This window comes from Apium graveolens, chromosome 5 (genome assembly GCF_009905375.1).
Source record: "Apium graveolens cultivar Ventura chromosome 5, ASM990537v1, whole genome shotgun sequence".
Taxonomy (NCBI): Eukaryota; Viridiplantae; Streptophyta; class Magnoliopsida; order Apiales; family Apiaceae; genus Apium; species Apium graveolens.
In genome coordinates, this window is record NC_133651.1 from 255,982,494 (window position 1) to 255,991,277 (window position 8,784).

Sequence of the window (8,784 nt, forward strand, 5' to 3'; positions counted from 1 at the left end):
CTTTAAAAACTTTCTGGTGGATTTGAATGATTCCACCAGAGATATATATTATATATCGAGAGAACCCTGTGTGCAAAATACTCATAGCTGCTTCCAAATATTGAACAACTAAGAGTACAGAGAAATGCTAAGAATTCTGCTTACAAATGTTTCTCTGCTTGTATCTCAGATGGTTCCTTAGTTGCTACTTCTTGGTTTAGATATCACCAAGATTACAACGTAATGAGACAGGATAATAAAACAAAAACTATCTAGTCTATTATAATGCTACTTCATTACTCTATTCCAGCATTTTTAAATATCTTTATAATAGCATGGAAATGGCAATGCTTCTTTGTTCTCGAAAACCCAGTTGAATAGGCTACCATATTCCATTTGCATCCACTCGACGCATGTGACTGTGTTGTCACTGTCAACAGATATTTGAATTCTTTATCCGTCGGGTTCATGATCATCCGTCGAGTTATTGATCATCTGTCGGTTTGTTGATCATCCGTCGAATTCATTATTGTTTATCTGTCGGGTAGCAATCAGGCACTTGACTTCATTTCACTTATGCATAATTACAAGACATCATCTATGTACAATTAATCAACCTATTGTGCATATCTAACTAAAGTCAACATGACTTAAGTACTATTACATATTATAAACAATGTGTATGCAGAAATGTGCTATAGACTTATTGTTACACAAGCTACTCTCTCGATGGATAATAAGTCATCATCCGTCGGGACTATACTGAGTCATCCGTCGGGACTATAAACCTTATCCGTCGAGTGCTACATAATTTCACTAAGTAAAATCTACCAAGGTTTTTTGTTCATGTAATCATCAAGTACACAACATATACACAACAATAACACTCTTTTCCCTCAATCCTAAGAGTGACTGGACAACCACTAAATCTTCTGCACTTGAAATAAATGAAGTTTGAAGCTGTGCAGAGACACTCGACGGATGAGTAATATCCATCGGGTTAGTGATTTTTCTAACCGACGGATAACTGTTGTTAAGCTTATCCGTCGGGATACAGTCACTACTCGACGGATGAGCAATATCCATCGAGAGAGTAGAAATGAATGAACTTAGAATAGAAACTATTGTGGACTCTGTGCTGATTGATGATATTTTAGGCACAGATGATTCAACAGTTCCTGAAAGAATTGGCAAGTGAGCCAACAAATCATCTAAAAGATTATGCTCACTTGCATTTGATTTTGGCTTCCCCAACAAAGTTAAAGAAGGGGAATCAGGAATTGATGTGTTGATCATATCCACATCCAGAGAATTTGTAGGAGAATTTGGTATTTGAGGTGCTTTTATCACTAGAGATTTTGGCTGTGATTCCACATTTATTGGAGCCACATCAAGCTGAATTTGTGAAGGTGCAGTGACTGTGTCTTTAGCACCAGTTTGCACAGTGTGTGTACCCTGTGCATCCCCAAGGGTTTTGGATTTCTTCTTTCTGGCATAAGTTTGGGGTGAGCTAGTGTCCCTTACCCTCTTGGCCTGTGCTCTTGGTTGAGAGCTTTATTCAATAGTTACATCCTTTTGGGTGGATGCAACTAGAAATGAGCTTTTATCTTTTTTAAGCACTGCAGTTTGTTGGGAAACTGCAGTGTGGCTAGGCTGGGAACCACTCAACTCTCCATCCTTATCCTTAGGGTTTCTTTTATGTTCACCCTTTCCCTCACCTACCTTGCCCACCTTCACACTCCCCTCTTTGGTTTTGGTTGATTTTGCACCTGGCATCTTTTGAGAGATACCAGAGGGGGCTTTCTTCGATTTGGATTTTGAAATTTTTGATGGTTTGGTAGCTTGGGTAGGCAACTGTTGGGTCATTGACACAGTTGCCATAGCTACACTAGAACTCAAAGAAACTAGTGAGGTTAGAATAGTAGTAGGGATAGATGAACTTACCTCACTTACCTGAGGTGCATCCATTACAGGGAAATAGAAAAGTGGCACTTCTCTGTGATGATTTACCCTGTTCAAATCTGCAATGATTCTTCTCTCTTGAACTCAACAATCTAATTTGTTGTTTGGGTTCTCAAGCACAATTTCCTCAGAGAGGTGGTTAGCTAACATCATGAAAAATCTAGCATAATAAACACTTTTACCCCTCTTATTTAACTCTCCTAATTTAAAACCCAACTCAAACAAAACAAGGTCACTAAAATTAAAGTACTTATCTGTAACAAGCATGTAGAGCATGTTAAGCATGGAAATATTAACGGAATCAAAATTAATGATTTTACCAGAAAAGACCTTGGTCACAATATCACACATGAAACTCCATTCCTTCCTAAGACCCAATCTTCTAATGTCACTCAACTTAGAAGTAGGAAGAGCATAGTTCATGGAATTAAGCATATTAACTATATCAGTGTCTGTGTGTGGTGAGGTCACAGTATTATCAGGAATCTTGAAACATGCTTTAATAACATCACTATTAATACAGAATTTATTACCTTTGATAGTGAGTGTGATGGTCTTATCAGTTGAGTTGTATAAAGCAGTGTTCCACATCTCTTCAACAACTTCACAAAAGATGGTGGGTGATTTCAGCATGGCATAGTTAAGCTTATAGTTCTTCACAAAATCCATCATTTTGTGGTAGTCACCAGAATGTTGAATCCCCTTATTCACTAATGCTGTAAAGTTATTCTTCTAATAAATGAACCCAGTTTGAGACATAATCTTAATAACAGGCGCTATTGTTAGAGAATAAAAGCTTGCAGAGAGAGAGAGTAAGTGATTTGAAAGAGAAAGAAATTGGAGCAGATAATTTGAGTATGATAAAAGAAAAGCAATGGAAATGAAATAGGCTTTTATACTATCTCAAAAATAACTGCCAAAAATAATAAAGTAAAATAGAGTAGCCAATGAAAATTGCCCAAAATAGCCGTTTAAAAATAAACTGTAAAAATTCCACCAATTATCCGTCGTGTTATGCTTACAAACTGTTAGTATACTCGATGGATAATGTTCAGGAAATTAACGGCTAAGATTAAGACAATTCGACGGATGAGGATAAACTGTTATCCGTCGAGTCATAAAGTATTCCAGAAAAATAATTGATTTTTATTAGCAAATTGTATTCCGACGGATGATCAAACTCGATGGATAACGATCATCCGTCGAGGTGTAAATTTTGACTTAGCCAAAATTTCATCCAAGACTGAAAAATTAATTAAATTTCTGGCTGCATTACAACTTGCAAATTATCTCATAAGGATTTAAGAATAATTAAGCATACCTAACTCACTTACCAACCTTGAAAAGGTGGATTCATCCAGTGGCTTGGTAAAAATATCTGCATGCTGCTTCTCACTTGGAACAAAATGTAGTTCCACAGTACCATTCATTACATGTTCCCTTATGAAGTGGTACTTGATGTCTATGTGCTTTGTCCTTGAATGTTGTACTGGATTTTCAGTCATGGCAATTGCACTTGTGTTATCACAGAAAATAGGAATCCTTTCAACTTGCAAACCATAGTCTAGCAATTGATTTTTCATCCATAAAATATGTGTACAGCAACTGCCGACAGCAATATATTCAGCTTCAGCTGTAGAAGTGGAGACTAAATTTTGCTTTTTACTGAACCAGGACACAAGCTTGTTTCCTAGAAATTGACAGGTTCCTGTTGTACTTTTTCTATCAATTCTACAACCTGCATAGTCTGCATCTGAGTAACCAATTAGATCAAAACCAGAATCTCTAGGGTACCAAATGCCAAGTTTTGGTGTTCCCTTGAGATATCTGAAAAGTCTCTTAATAGCTACTAAGTGAGATTCTCTAGGGTCAGCCCGAAATCTAGCACACAAACATGTAGCAAACATTATATCTAGCCTACTTGCTGTTAAGTACAGAAGTGAGCCAACCATGCCCCTATAACTTGAAATATCCACAGACTTTTTAGTAGTGTTTAATTCAAGCTTAGTTGCAGTAGCCATGGGAGTTTTTTCAGATGTGCAATCCATTAGATCAAACTTCTTTAAAAGATCAAAAATGTATTTAGTTTGACTAATGAATATTTCATCACTAACTTGCTTAACTTGCAAACCAAGAAAGTAAGTTAGTTCTCCCATCGTACTCATATCATACTTACTTTGCATCAATTTGGAAAATGTTTTGCAAAGTTTCTCATCTGTAGAGCCAAAAATAATATCATTTACATAAATTTAACAAGTATGCTAGAGCCATTAACATTTCTAAAGAATAAAGTTTTATCTACAGTACCTCTTGTGAAATGTTTTTCCAAAAGGAACTTTGATAAAGTGTCATACTAGGCTCTAGGTGCTTGCTTTAGTCCATAAAGTGCTTTCAAAAGATAATAGACATGTTCTGGAAAATTTGGATCTTCAAAACCAGGAGGTTGACTGACATATACTTCCTCCTCCAAATCTCCATTCAGAAAGGCACTTTTGACATCCATTTGATAGACCTTGAAATTGGCATGGGCTGCATAGGCTAAGAAGATTCTGATGGCTTCAAGTCTTGCAACAGGAGCAAATGTTTCATCAAAATCTATTCATTCTTGTTGATAATAGCCCTTAGCAACCAATCTAGCTTTGTTCCTGACTACTATGCCATTTTCATCCATCTTGTTCCTGAATACCCATTTGGTGTCTATTGAATTCTTTCCTTAGGCTTGGGCACCAGCTTTCATACATTATTCGTCTCAAATTGGTTTAGCTCCTCCTGCATAGCTAAAATCTAATCAGGATCCAACAAAGCTTCTTCTACCTTCTTTGGTTCTTCCTTGGAAAGAGAGCTGCTGTATAGACATTCTTCTTGAGTTGCTCTCCTACTTTGAACTCTAGAAGGAACATCACCAATGATGAGCTCAAAGGGGTGATCCTTTGTCCATTTCCTTCGTTGAGGTAGATTAGCTCTAGATGAAGAGGCCTCATTGTTGTCTTGATGTGTGATTGAGTTTTGATTATTAGAAACTCCCCCTGAGTTTGTGGATCTTTGATTTGAGAAAGGGGAACTTTCTATAGGTGATCTTTCTGATTTCCAGCTTCTTTTGATAACCCGACAGATGGTGAATTTTGAGTTCCGACAGATGAGGCTGGTTGTCTACCGACGGATAACGCAGATTGCCTCCCGACGGATGAAGCATTATGCAACTCGACAGATGTTGAATTTTGTGCTTCATTGGTAGTGGATTTTTCTGCATTATCCTTTGATACCATTTCTTGATCACTTTCATCATCACTGTCACCACTAACCATCTCCACATTGTCAAATTTGAGGCTCTCATGATAATCCCCATCTTGTTGTCCTTTAATCTTTTATCCTCAAATACAACATGTATTGAATCCACAACAATGTTGGTTCTTAGATTTTAGACTCTATTATATGTTTTACCAATAGCATATCCAACAAAAATTCCTTCATCTGCTTTAGCATCAAACTTCCCATTCTGATCAGTTTGATTTCTCAAGATATAACACTTACAGCCAAAGACATGAAGAAAATTTAGAGTTGGCTTCTTGTTCTTGAACAATTGATAGGGAGTCATGCATTTTACTTGATTAATCAGAGAAATATTCTGAGTGTAGCATGCAGTATTTACAGCTTCAGCCCAAAAATATGTTGGTAATTTAGATTCTTCAAGCATTATTCTGGCAGCTTCAATAAGTGATATGTTCTTCCTTTCCACTACTCCATTCTGTTGTGGGGTTCTTGCTGCTGAAAACTCATCCAAAATTTCATTTTCTTCACAAAATGCTCTTATGACAGAATTTTTGAACTCAGTTCCATTGTCACTCCTGATTCTTCTAACTTTGAAATCAGGATGATTATTGACTTACCTTATGTGATTGATTATGATTTCACTAGCCTCATCTTTCGACTTTAGGAAATATGTCCAAGAGAACTTTGAGAAATCATCTACAATTACTAGGCAAAATCTTTTCCTTGAGATGGACAACACATTGACTGGTCCAAACAAATCCATGTGTAGCAGTTGCAAAGGTTCTTCAATTGTTGAATCAAGTTTCTTTCTGAATGATGCTTTAATCTGCTTTCCCTTTTGGAAGGCATCACACAATCCATCCTTAGAAAACTCCACTAGAGGAATGCCTCCAACCAGTTCTTTCTTTACTAGCTCATTCATGGTCTTGAAGTTTAAATGGGATAGCTTCTTGTGCCATAACCAACTTTCATCCTGATTTGCTTTGCTGAGAAGACAAGTAAAAGATTCTGCATTAGATGAGTTGAAGTCATCTAGGTACACATTTCCTTTTCTCACACCAGTGAGAACCACTTTGTTGCTCCTCTTGTTAGTCATAACACAGGCTTCTAAGTTGAAGATTACTGAATTGCCTTTATCACAAAGCTGGATGATACTCAACAAATTCTGCTTGAGACCATCCACTGAGGCAACTTCCTCAATGATGACATTGTCTTTTGAAATCAAGCCATATCCCACAGTATAACCCTTGCTGTCATCTCCAAAAGTAATACTAGGGCCAGCTCTCTCCTTGAACTCTGTGAGCAGGGTAGAATCACCAGTCATGTGTCTTGAACAACCACTATCCAAGTAACATAGATTCTTTCTGTTTCCCTGCACACATCAAAATCAAATTAAGTTGATTTTGGTACCCAAGTTTCCTTGGGTCCTGCCTTGTTAGCTTTCTTTTTCTGTTTCTTAGGTTTGATCTCATTTGACTTGGGGATATCAGATTCATCCTTAGTCATTTGAGTTGAACCTTTGAAACCATTCATTACAGCAGAATTATTATGCATATTATGATTAATAGGGAATGGCATGCTATTAGTGAACATGTTATTCCAGTAAGGCATGCTAAATGGCTTTTGTGGCATACTAAATGCAGCATAATAAGGATTAGGTGCAAATGGCATGTTAGCAAACTGTGCATTCATATTATGTGTAGACATAGCATTCATAGGCATAGGAGGCATGACATTCATATTGGGAAAGTGAGGTGGCACAGATATGGAAGTAGGCATGGCAGATTTGCAATTAACAGACAAATGTTTTACACTACCACACTTGACACAGATTTTTCTAGGAGCATATTTATTAGGTATGTAGTTATTGTGTTTGTTAATCCCTACTTTACCATTTCTATTATTTTTCTTTTTAGCCTCTTTTTTAACCTCAATCTTTTCAAGTCTGTCATTCAATTGCTTGACAGTCATATGACCAACATTAGCCTTTTTCCCTTTCTTAACTTGACTCGATTCTCCTGTAACAAAATTCTTGGAAACTAATCCATACTTTTCATTTAACTTAACAAGTTTGGCTTTACTGAAGGGCTTGCTCACAGTCGACGGATGAGGATTTACAACACTCGACGGATAACCCCTTTTGTTATCCGACGGATGACCCCCATCATTCGTCGAGTCTACATCTGTTAGTACTCCTTCCACCAAATTCGGATCTAGCTTCTCCTTGTTCTTCTTCCAGGCTGCATCACAAAAAGACTCGATCCCTTGAACTTTGGTGATTTGAGCATGAACATCTCTAGATGTTTTCCATGCCTTAATCACCTCCTATTCACGTTCAAGCTGCTTCTTTAAAATTTCTTCTTTCTTCAAGGACTCAGTTAATTCCTCCTTGGCAATCTTACACTCAATTCTTAATTTTTCAAAATCAATGAGCTAAGACTCTAACACATTATTCCTCTCACTTAAAAACAAATTGTTTTCCTTGATTTTAGCATTTTCTTTAGTAAGAGACTTAAGTGTAACACGCAAATGATATAACTCTGTAGACATGTCATATATAGCATCATTACACTCAGCTTTAGATAAATGTGCAAGGTTTGTAGTAATTACCTGATTACTTGAAGAATTTGTCTCTGTTTCATCAGACTTGGCCATTAGGGCTTGATTGACATAGCTGACATCTTCATCTTCATCCAGACCATCTGCAACCCAGTTATTTTCTTGTGTAATGAAAGCCCTTTCCTTTTGTTTGAGCAACTCAAAGTATTTCTCTTTATAATCCACAGGCTCAAACTTCTTTTTGTTGGAATCTAACTTTCTACACTCACTGGCAAAGTGCCCAGCCATGCCACATTTGAAACATTTGAATTTTGATTTATCCACCATGTTTCTATTTGGCTTGGCTGCTCCAAAGTTCTTCTTAAACTTGAGCTTGGAAAATCTTCTGGAAAGAAATGCTAGATGTTCATCAATATCTTCCATGTCATCTTGGCTCAAAGAATCTTCATTTTCTGCTACCAGCCCCTTGCCCTTATTTTCACAGACCTTTGAAGTTGATTCAACAGCTTCCATCTTCATCTCCTTCTCTTTTTCTAAGTCAGCAACTAGTGCAATGGATCCTCCTTTTTTCTTTCCTCTCTCCATCCTCTCATCTTGCTCTATTTCAAGCTCATAAGTCTTCAGGATGCCATACAGTCTTTCCAAAGTAAACTCCTTATAATCTTGAGAGTTTCTTAATGAGACTGTCATTCGTTTCCATTCCTTTGGAAGATATCTAAGGAATTTCAGATTGGAGTCTTTTGTTTGATAGACCCTTCCATGCAGCTTCAGAGCATTTAGTTTTTTAAACCTACTAAAGATGTCAGTGAGAGACTCACTTTCTTTACTATGAAAATGCTCATATTGCTGAATCAGTAGCTGCATCTTGTTTTCTCTAACTTGCTCAGTGCCATCACAGATAATCTGTATAGTATCCCAAACATCCTTGGCAGTTTTGCAATTGATGATGTTGTCAAACATATTACCATCAACTCTATTGAACAGGATATTCATGGCCTTCTTATCTTTCCTGAC